Raw genomic sequence first — 12,438 nt, 5'->3', positions numbered from 1 at the left:
GATTTTCGACGTAAAACGGGTGCACAACGGAAAGTTGTGCTAGAGTGGTGTTGGACTGGCGCTGGATGCGCAGTTCCCCACACGCGAATGCGTGCCCCACGCGGCCGCGTCGTACCCCGTAAACTGCCCACTCACGCGATCGCATGCCCCATGCGATCGCGTCACCTAAAATTTGGCATTTAATGATTTTGAACAGAGAGTTGTGCGAGTGCGAGGCAACCCTCGCGCCACTGGCACAAACTGGGTCACGCGACCGCGTGACCGACGCTACCGCGTCCCTCACCTTAAGCGCAAGTCGCGCAACCGCATTCCCCATGCGATCGCATCGCTTGCGCCGCACAGCTCAACCTAATTTTGCCAATTATCATATCTTTCTCTTTTCCAAATCCTAATTTTCCTTTTTCCCTCGTTATTTCTTCCTCTCCCCTCTTCCTTCTATCTCACCTTTCACTCTCTCTCCCTCACCTCCATTAACAAGGTTTTATCTTCTTCTTCATCCTTCTCTTTTCTATCATTCTTCTTATTTTATATGTTATTTTCGTTTCTTTTCTTTTTTTTCTTTTCATTATTCATATTTTCTTTCTTCTTCTTTCCTTTTTACACGGTGTTAGAATTTTATTTGAGTCATTATTTTTCATTATATGCTTGTGGATTGTTGCAAATTGTTTGACAATTATATATTATTTTCTTTAAAGGGTTGCTTGCATGTTCACTTTAATACTTTCTATACCTTCTTCACCATGCATGCTATGTGTTTGTGAAAAAGCCTATATGGCATTATGCACTTCTCTATGTTATTCTACTATTCAATGCTTGCTTTTCACAAATTCCCTTTACTATTATATTAATTGAATTTAATTCTTAATACAAACATGATGGTTTGTTACAAAGTAATCCTTGGTCTATGCTACTCATGCCCTTTGCCGGCATGCCAATAAACTCCTTGCATTCACTTGTCTTCATATGCACCAACTATTTTTCAATAATGATCTTTCACATGTACTCATGAGCGTGTGTTGACATCATTTACCTTTTAATGTGCATTTACAACCATCCTTTTTCGTTCTCCTCATTGCTATATATCTCTTTGAATTCAATCTACTCTCTCTTCCCTTTTCAGGATGGCCACCAAGAAAGGAAAAGAGAAAGCTACTCCCAAACCACCAGCAAGAAGAGGAACTAAAAAAGCACTAGTGGCAGAGCCTTCTTCAACTGCAGTCAAGCCCTCAACAAAAAGATTTAAGAGGATTATCAAGGTTGATGAAAAGGAGAAAGCCATTCCAGCAAAGGACACTACGCGATTTCCAAATCGCTACTGTGAGCAGATGTTCCCTATTCTGGCTAAAAGGAGTTACAACAACGAACACCTTCTTATCCTCCCGCCCAATATTGCTACTTTTGTTGAGCCGCAAATTGAATGAAGACAATGGGGTTTCCTACAGAGACAACAGAAGCAGGTCAATCTTTCTTGGGTAGTCGAGTTCTACTCTAACTTCTACCTGCCTACCCTGCAGTCTGTCTTTGTCCGTCAGAAGCAAGTCCCCATTACAGAAGAGGCTATTCAACAAGCTTTGAGTTTTCCCCCTATTCCAGAAGGATTGGACGCCTTTCAAGAAGCTTCACTCAAGCGCCAGATGTACCAATTTGACTGGGAAGCTGTTCTCAGAGTTATCGCACTACCTAGCAGCCGTTAGATCTACGGATACCATCGTACCCGCCCTAAGGGAATATCAGCTTCAGCACTTACCTTGGAGGCTCGCGTATGGGCACAAATCATGTCCCATTATGTCTTTCCGAGCACTCACGAGTCCTCCTTCACTGCAGACATGGCCGTTCTACTATGGTGCATCCTTACAGACTAGCCTCTGAATCTACCAAGACATATCCGGAATGCCATGGGACACGTACAAATTGCGGGCAACTTACCTTTTCCCGCCTTGGTCTCAGATCTTGTCTCAGCAGCCAGAGTTTCCTACAGAGCTGGAAACACCAAAGCCATGCTTCCATGGGATGATCAGTATGTCCCCAATGGGAAGTACCTCAGACTTCCAGCAGCCACTACAAGCCTTCCCATTGCTCCGGTTGAAGATATCCCTTCTTCAACACCACAAGCACCTACAACAGATGAACTGCTCCAGCAGATAATCAAAAGATTAGATCGGCAAGAACAGAAAGCGAAGTTAAGAAAGCGCCGTAACGAGCGCCGATTCAAACACCTCAAGGAGCTACTCAAGGGACACTTCAAGGACTCAGACACCCCGGACTCCACTTCTTTTACCAGCACAGGGAGCCATGATGGTCCCAACTGTGGAGATACTGCTACCAGCCCACCCCTGTTCCTGACAGATGGCACCGAGGACGGTGCAAAGCCTTAAGTGTGGGGAGGTCGGTCAGTACCTGACTTCCAGAGGTAATTTCTCTTCCCTAGCACCAATAAATTAGGATATTTTAGTTAGTTTTTCTTTCTTTTATAGAATAGGATAAATTGCATAGTAATAGGTTAGTTTCATGCATGCTCTACTTGATTGAAAAGACAATAAGTTTCTTCTAAGACTCTATCTTTAGAACAAAATTTCACTAATTTTTCATATTTTTATGATAAATTTGCTTGAAGTTGTATTTGGAACATGATGTTTGAGCTAAAGAACACACAACCTGTAAAGATTTGAGCCTTTATGCATGGTTACATTATTTAACCATAATTATTTTATTCTTGTGTGTTTACTTCTCTATGATTGTAATCTATATTTTGTTTTATCTTATATGTCCAATATTTATTATATTTGTATGCTTGCATATGATTGAGGCCATTATTTGTTTAAACTCACTTATCCAAATTAAGCCTACCCTTTTTCAACTACCTTTGTTAACCACTTTGAGCCTTTAATTCCCATTTGTTCTATATTTCACCACATTACTAGCCTTAAGCGGAAAAACAATTGTATATCCCAAATTGAATCTTTGGTTAGCTTGAGATAGAATTGTGTGTGCTAATTAAATATGGGAAATTGTGGGAACAAAAGTTATTAAGGGAATGTGTCATGATAATTTAATGGGAATTTGGATACCTACTCATGTGAAACTAATAGAATTAAAAATCTATGTGCATTGATAAGCTATGTTTATTTTTGCTCCTATTTAAAAAAAATTTAATAAATAAATGAATAAGGGGACAAAATTACCCCAATGCTGAATTGAGAATTCAAAGATCAATGCACATATGATAAAAATTAAAATAAAAAGTTGATACATGAGTATGGAATGTAAAAGGGGAATTCTGGGTAGCTAGGTATGAATTCTAAGGTTATGCAAGTTATATAGGTTAGGTTGAAGCTTGGGTTAATTAAAGATTCAATTTATAAGCTCACTTGACCATACATGTATCCCTACCTACCTTGGCCCCATTACAACCTTGAAAAGACCTCATGATGTTTGCATTGGTATATTAACTGTTGTTGATTGGTTAGGAGAAGAACAAAAGTTAGAGAGCATGATTAGAGAAGGATAGAGTGATTACCCTATACACTAGAGAAATTAGAGCGTACATACATCATCAGTGAGGGTTCAATGCTTGAATTTTCATGTTTCCATCTTTCATAAGCTATCTTCTTGCACTTTTATCTGTCTTACTGTATAATGATAGAATTAGTGGAATTTGATTTGTAATTGTTTTGAAGAGTTTCTTTACTTTTGATCAAGTGGACAGGAATCATATAGTTGCATTCATATATATAGGATTGCAATGCATTGCATGAGTTTCTGCATGTTCATACTTGTTTATTTTATCTCCTTCAATTAAGCATGAGGACATGCTAATGTTTAAGTATGGGGAGGTTGATAAACCACTATTTATTGGTTTATATTGTGTTTAATTGTGTGGTTTTATCTTGATCCTTACCCACTTATTCATTAAAATAGCATGTATTTATATTTCCTTCCTGAAATTATTACATGATTAAAAACTGCTTCCTAGAGACTTTTAATTATGCATTTTAATTCTCCTTTATTCTGTTCGATGCCGTGGTCTGTGTGTTAAGCGTTTCAGGCTTTATAGGGCATGAATGAGTTGGAGATTGGAAAGGAAGCTAGCAAAATAATGGAAGGAACACAAGAAATTGAGGAGATAACCAGCGAGAAGTGACGCGGCCGCATGGCTCATGCGACCGCGCGAAAGAGGAGAAATTGCAGTGACGCGGCCGCATGGCTCACGCGACCGCGCGGACTGGAAAAGCACGAGCGACGCGGAGGCGTGGACGACGCGAACGTGTGGCGAGGAAAAGCGCGAATGACGGGTCCGCATGGATGACGCAATCGCGTGGCATGCGCGATCTGCATAATTTGCAGAATCGCTGGGGGCGATTTTGGACCCTATTTTGACCCAATTTTCGGCCCAGAACAGCAGACTAGTGCCAGAGAACATACAAAAACCGGGAACAACATTCATTCTACACAGTTTTAGTTTTTAGGTCTAGTTTTTACTCCTCCTCTAGGTTTTCTCTCTACACATTCATAGTTCTTAGGATTTTAGTTTCTCTTACTTTTTTTGGCATTGGAACACTGAGAAGAGTTATTACCTCATCAAGACTTCGTCATTCTAGTTCGTTTTCTTTACTTGGGTTACTCTTCCATGTTCTTTGCTTTGTTAATTTTACCATTGGAATATTCTTAGGATTATTTAATACAAGGATCACTTTTATTTTTAATTGACTATTTTAATTTTTATTTACAATGTCTTTCTTTAATTCCTTTTCATATGCTATGAATTTTACCTTTACAATGAGTGAGTAGTTCCCTAACTTGATGGGGAATTGATTGAAAGGAACCCTTGAGTTGGAAGGCTTGAAAGAAAAATTGTAATTGGGTTTATGGTTGGATTGCCTCCTAATCACTAACACCAATCCCTTTTAATTAAGTGGATTGCAACTTGTGAACGGACGTAGCATTCCAACTTGTTTGACTTTCCTTCACCTAGCGAAGGATAACTAAACAGGATAACCTTTAATTGTCAATTAATCCTGAGAGCATTCCAACAATAATAGGGATTCCGACTAATCTATTCTCAGTCAAGGCTTTTATTTACATTATTCAATTTCATCAATTTAATTTCCTGTTTGCCCAATTCAAATCTTTTTGAAAACCTCTGATTAATAGAATAGCACACTTTTCTGAAACTCCTTAGGAGACGACCTGGGATTCATACTCCCAGTATTTTAATTTCAATTTTCTGTGACATCTTTCTAAATTGATAGACGGATTTCTGGCGAATTAAGAACTATACTTGCAACTTATATATTTTAACAATTTTTAATTCGCTAATTTCTGCCCGCATCAATTGCATAAGCCGAATGGCATACGCTTATAGGCATAAGTTCCAAAGGGGCAAGTAAATATTGTTTTTTCTTGGTCCTCTAGAGCAATGTGTATTTGGGAATACCCTGAATAGCTATCTAAAAAGCAATAATGAGATTTATCGGATAATCAATCGAGCATTTGATCGATAAGCGGAAGTGGAAAATGATCCTTTCTAGTGGCCGTGTTCAACCTTCGGTAGTCAATGCATACCCGCCAAGAGTTTTGTATCCGTGTGGCTATGAGCTCCCCACTTTCATTCTTGATGGTGGTTATCCCGGACTTCTTTGGCACAACTTGAACGGGACTTACCCATTCACTATCCGAAATGGGGTAGATGATGTCCGCCTCGAGTAACCGGGTTACCTCCTTCTTGACAACCTCTAGAATGGTAGGATTCAATCGTCTTTGAGGTTGTCGAACGGGTCTAGCTCCTTCTTCCAAGAAGATTCGGTGATCACACACTTGGGGGCTTATCCCCACTAGATCCGCCAAGCTTCACCCTATTGCCCTTTTGTTCTTCCTCAAAACACATAGCAACTTCTTTTCTTGTTGAGGATTTAGTTCCCTTGCTACAATCACCGGAAACTTGTGGGCTTCATCAAGGTATGAATACTTTAGGTGGGGTGCTAGTGGCTTCAACTCTAGCTTTTGCTCTTGACTCGACACTTGAACTTCTTCACTTGGGTCTTCACTACTTTCTTCAATCATATGTTTCTCATCTAGCTTTGTCAATCAAGTCACACCGGAATATAGAATGGTTCTCCGGTAGGTGCTTCATTACTTCTTCTAAGCTAAAACTTACGACTCTCCCATCTATCTCAAATGAGTAGGTTCCCAAATAGGCACCCAACTTGAATCTAGAGGTCCTCAAAAACGGCCTCCCAAGTAGGATGGATGATGTCCTTCTGGATTCACTTTGTGGCATCTCAAGGATATGAAAATCAATTGGAAATACCAAACCCTTTATATTGACCAATACATCTTCCGCAATACCCGTCATAGTTATTATGCTCTTGTCCGCCAAGACAAACCTAGCCGCCGACCGCTTCAATGGTGGGAGCTTCAATATATGATAAACGGAAAGAGGCATAATGCTAACGCATGCACCAAGGTCACACATACAATCAATGAATTAGACTCCATCAATGATACAAGAGACTAAGCAAGGGCCCGGATCAACACACTTTTTCGGGATGGCTCCCATCAAAGCCGAAATAGAACTCCCCAATGGAATAGTTTCTAACTCGTGGATTCTATCTTTGTTCATACACAAGTCCTTAAGAAATTTTGCATATTTAGGAATTTGATGTATAGCATCAAAGAGAGGGATAGTTACCTCCACTTTCTTGAACATCTCCACTATTTTTGGGTCAAGTTCTACACGCTTCTTAGCCTTTCTTGCCAATGTAGGAAATGGAATTGGTTGAGCCACTTCCTCCAAGACTTGCTCCTTTCTAGGGACTTCACTCCTTGGTTGAGGGTCTTCATCTTCAACTATCACATGTGCTTCCTCCTCCTCTTCTATTTCTTATACCTCTATCGTATCCTCCTCTTGAGTGACTATCATTGGGCTAGGTGCCTTTGAGCTCCTCTCTTTCAATTGAGTTCCGGACCTCAAGATTATGGCATTGATGCCACCCTTGGGGTTGGGTAGAGGTTGATAAGGTATGGGACTAGAGCTTAGAGCTTGAGGAGTGGAAGTGGAAGGTGGCTCTATACGAACAATGAGGGCTTGGAGGGTGGAAGTGAGACCATTAAGACTTGAGTTGAGTGTATTTTGGAGTTCTTTTTGCCCTTGGAGTATGGACCGGAGTGTCTCATCTTGATTTGAAGAAGGGGAAGGATATGTGATTTGTGGTGCTTGTGATTGGTTAGGTTGAGATGGTTGTCTATGAGGTGGTATGTAGGTTTGGTAGTTTCTTCCTTGGTTTGGTTGTTGAGGTGGTGGGTTTTGTGAGTATCGGTTTTGTGGATTGTTGTTGTTCCATCTTTGGTTGCATCCATTGTCCCTACCTCCTTGTTGATAATTGTCCCACCAACCTTGGTTGGAGCTATCCCTCTAACCTTGATTAGAGTTGTTACTCCCTTAGTTATAAATGCCTCCTTGTTGGGGGTACCCTTGGTTTAAATTGCTCCCTTGTGAATGGTATCCTTGATTAGGGCTATCATAGAAGGGGCGATCATAAAAATTGTGGGTAGCCACTAGAGTGTTATCCTGTTGGAGACTGGACATTCATCTGTGTAGTGGGAGTAGCATGAACAAATACCGCATACGTTTTGGGGGACCAATTGTTGGCTTTGTTGGTGTTTAGGAGAGGGTGGTGGTTGTTGTTGATTCACTTGGAGTTGCTTTAGAAGACTTGTCATCTCACACCAGGTCTTAGTAAGGGTGGCGGTTTCACCACTAGAAGAGACTTCTTTCACGGCCTTTGGGCGGTTGATTCTCCGTCTAGCATGTTAAGTGGATTCAGCCAAGTCAGTAATAAGTTGCCATGCCTCCTCCGCCGTCCTATACTTCGACAAGGAACCGTTGCTTGAGGCATCCAATAGATTCTTATCTTGTTCTCTCATGCCTTGGAACACATAACTAAGCAATACTTGAGTGTCGATCATGTGGTTTGGACATGAGTCAAGAAGTTTGCGAAACCTCTCCCAATACTCATATAGCGTTTCCATCTCGCCTTGTAAAATACATGAGATCTCCTTCCTTAGCTTGTCCGTCATTTCCACGGGCATGAATTTATCAAGGAATTCTCTTCTAAGCAAGTCCCAATTGGCGACAACATCACTAGGTAAGGTATAAAACCACTCCTTGGCTCTTCCCTCAAGTGAGAATGGGAAGGCAAACAACCATATAGCCACTTCATCGGATCCTTCCCGCCTAGTGGTCGAGCTTACACCATGAAAGTCCTTGAGGTGTCTAATTGGATCTTGTGCAGGAAGTCTATGAAACTTTGGTAGAAGATTGATGAGAGAGGTCTTGAGTTCAAAGTTTGCATTCAAGTTGGGATGAAGCACATGAAGAGGTTGGAGAACGAAGTCCGGTGCACCCGCTTCCTTGAGAGTGACTCTCCTTGGAGCGGCCATATCGTCAACACCTAGATCAAAAGAAGAACTATTAGTAGTATCAACGGAAGAGTAACTAGTGCCTTCTTTGAATGACGATTCAGAATCCACCTCGGATGTGGTTGGTGAATTGGTAAAAACCTTTTCACCTTCCTCAAAGGCTAACTACCTCCGAGCTTGCCTAATATGAAGCAAAGTTCTTTCAATTTCCGAATCAAATGGGGCTAAGCTCGGATTCGGTAGTGAGTGCGTCATACAATGAAGGAGATAAAAAGCTCATGACATTAAGTGGTGCTTAAACAAAGATTAGTCCTAACTAACAATCAAACAAACAAACAATCGAGAGAAAAATACAAGTATCCTCATATTAACATATTTACATTAACCAATAGAATGGCACACATAGGCAAATCCCCATGAACGAAAATTCTTATGCCGGTATAGAAATTAGCAATGAATTCAATCGTGAGTGTAGTCTAACCGACACGCAAATATCACATCAAACAATTCTAAAATCTATGACCGAGAGTATTAGTATCGGGTCATTCTCCCTAGGAAATGCCTTAGAATGCACATTATTGATTAGGAATTCTTTTGTGGTTTTGAGAGTTGGTGCGAGAATTCAAACTAACAAAGGTACACAACAATTAATTGGAATAAAGGCCTTGGCCAAGGGTGAGTATTGGAAGTTCCATCATTGTAGTTTCCTTCAATTGTGATAAGAATTGATTATTGCTTCACTTAGTTAACCCCCTAATAATGGAGGAAAGTTAAGTGAAAGTAACTAACTTGAGTCACAAGTCCTAGCCTAACCCTAGGGAAGTCCTGCTTTAGTGCACTCCAAGTTAATCAGCAATTCTCAATTCCTAGTCAACAATTGATATTCACTACTCAAGTGTCTCCAATAACTCAACCCCTAAGCCAAGTAAGAGAAATTTACTCCATAGCTAGGGTTGTCATTTTCACAAACAATTGGTAGGCAATCATAGAAGACATGATAAAATTAAGAGAAAAGAATTGAATTAAAGCTATCTAGTTCAAGCAATCATCAACAATCAAGCAATTGAATGAAGTTCCTCAAATCATTAATCAAAATTCAAAGTAACAAAGTCACAAATCTAGATCCAAGTGATTGAATCAAAAGAACACTAATTGAGAGTAGAAGAAGAGTAGATCTACAACTTGTATCAAAGTAAAAGCGAATTAGAAATGGATCTCACCAAGAAATCAAAGGAGAATTGAAATGGAGAGAGTAAAATCCTAGAGATAAGTTGGAGTTTCGCTCTTTAAAAGCAAAATGTAACTAACTACTAAAAAATATCTAGAATAATACCTAATTGTCCCAACCTCCCTAATCCTTGGTCTTCTTAAGCTCTTCCCCCGAGAATTCTGCCCCAAAACAGGGCCTGCAACTGCCTGAAATCGCCGGTCATATTTTCTTCTTAAAAAATCACGTGCGGCCATCAGCGCGTACGCACACAGTAAGCGTACGCATCCCTGGGGATTTTTGCAAGTGTGTGTGCAGGCGCGCAGTACGCACGAGCATCCAAGGATTTCTGGTGCAGCCATATAAGTGCGCTGGCTTCTCGTTTCGGCTCCATCTAGCCAGCTCTGAGGATGCACATTCATGCGTACGCGTACGGTGCGCGTGCGCACCCATGCCCAAACTCCAAAACTCTAATTTTTTCCATGCTCCTTTCATTCATGCATCCTTCCTTCATCCCTTTTAGCTATTTTTGCCCTATAACTTCTAAAACCACTTAATAAATAGATCACTGCATCGAATGGTAATGGAGGAAGATTAAAATATATATAATTCAATGCGAAAGAAGCATGTTTTCATCCATGAGGCAAAATTGTCAAAGGAACACAAAATCATGCATTTTTATATGAATAAGTGTGAGAGATTATTGATAAAACCCTCAAAATTCATACAAGATAAACCCTAAAAATGAGGTTTATCACACACCCAGCTCTTCAAGTGGCATGCCCCATGTGTTAGTGTCCCTGGCATGCCACGCCTTCGAACCCAAGTAGCACGCCCAGGGTCTTCTTTAAGCTCTGGTTGGCCTGGCGTGCCACGCCTTTGAGCCCAAGTGGCACGCCCCGGCCTTTTCCTTCTTCTTCTCCTTTCTCAAAAGTTGAACTAGCGTGGTTCGCCCAGGGTCTGGCGTGCCACGCCCCTTGTATGTGCTTCATTCTCTTCTCTAGAAAATAGAACTGGCATGCCACGCCCAGTGTGTGGCGTGCCACGCCAAGCATTCTTCCTTGGTCCGCTAGCTGGCATGCCACGCCTGGGTCTTCAAATGGCATGCCCAAGTGAGGATTGAGAACTGGAGTGCCATGCCTTCGACACCAAGTGGCACCCCCAGCTTTGCTTTGGCCTTCTTTAGTGTTGGCGTGCCACGCCTAGGCCTTGAAGTGGCACGCCCAAGTGAGGATTGAGAGCTGGCGTGCCATGCCTTCAACACCAAGTGGCACGCCCAGCTTTTTGGACCTTCAACCTCTTCTCTGGAAACTTGTACTGGCGTGCCCTGCCTTGATGCTCAAGTGGCACGCCCACTTTAATGTGGCTCCTTTAAGCTTGGCGGGCCATGCCTGGGTCTTCAAGTGGCATGCCCAAGTGATGATTTGAAGCTGGTGTGCCATGCCTTCGATACCAAGTGGCACGCCCAAGTAATTAACCCCTCTTGATTGATGAACTGGCGTTCCACGCCCAATGGTTAAGTGGCACGCCCATAGTGTGTGATGGGCTTGGCGTGCCACGCGCCTTTTGTGGCCTTCAATATTGCTCTCTGAAAACTTGCACTGGCGTGCCACGCCCAGCTCTTAGCGTGTCACGCCCATGTAAAGGCTTTAAGAGTCCTTTCTGGAAATCAATACTGGCCATGCCCATGTAAAAGATTCAATCATGCTTCTCTGGAAATCAATACTGGCGTGCCACACCCAGCTCCTGGCGTGCCACACCCATATATTTTCATGGGCGTTTGTTCCAAGTGGCACGCTAGTTTCACACGCCTAGCTTTGTTTTGTTGTTTTCTTCCCTTTTTGTTGCCCCTTTTCACCTGAAATTCAGCACAAACCCATTTCAAAGTAGTGTACCATAATATTCATCAATTAGTTCATGAATTTCAATGATTAAATGGGATTATGCCCTTTTATGGTCCTTTTTAGATAAGTAAAAAGGGTAAATAATGCAACTTATCAACAAGCTGCTCCAAAGATAGGTGTATTTGAGCTTGAAAGAGTCGATACAATCTTGGCTCAAAACAAGATTATGCATCAGCAACTTCAACAACAAATAGAAATGATGTCAAAAAGGATGGATGGCTTGCAGCTTGTAGCAGTGAGCACTACAACTCAACCACCAGTGGTGTGGGGACAACAAGAAGAGAATTATGAAGATCAGTAGCCAGAACAGGTTCAATATATGCACAATCAAGGAGCTGGAAAAAATAATTTCTATGGAGACACTTACAACTCATCTTGGAGGAACCACCCCAATCTCAAGTGGGGGGAGAACCAAAACCAGCATTCTTGGCAGAGGAACTCCAACCAAAACAACTTTCGCAACACAAACCACCAAAACCATCAAACCACTAGCCAAAATTCATATAGAAAACCATAAAATAACCACCCTACATCCAACTTCTATCCACCAAATAACCCATCAACTAACCAAAACAACTTTCATTCACCATCCACATCTCACACCCAGCCACAACTACCCCAAGAATCCCAAAAAATCTCATGAGTATACTTAGTCTCATGAGTATATTCAAAGCAAAGTATTCAGGCCAGATAGTTGTCATCCCACCTTATGGTTGAACCAACTTAGCTAACTTATGATCATACCACTAACTCATGAATGTACTCCATAGTATGAACTCTACTATGGTCTTTTGAAACATAAACATTCTCTCTTCATTTGATTTAAAGGGACAAGCATACAAGTAAGTTAAGGAGGATGCAGTGACATAAAGACTAGCACACATACACCTTCTTCAATACCAATGACTT

Source organism: Arachis hypogaea, chromosome 15 (assembly GCF_003086295.3).
Source record: "Arachis hypogaea cultivar Tifrunner chromosome 15, arahy.Tifrunner.gnm2.J5K5, whole genome shotgun sequence".
In the NCBI taxonomy this organism is placed as follows: Eukaryota; Viridiplantae; Streptophyta; class Magnoliopsida; order Fabales; family Fabaceae; genus Arachis; species Arachis hypogaea.
The sequence above is the reverse complement of the archived record's forward strand: the minus strand, read 5'-3'. Positions refer to the sequence as shown.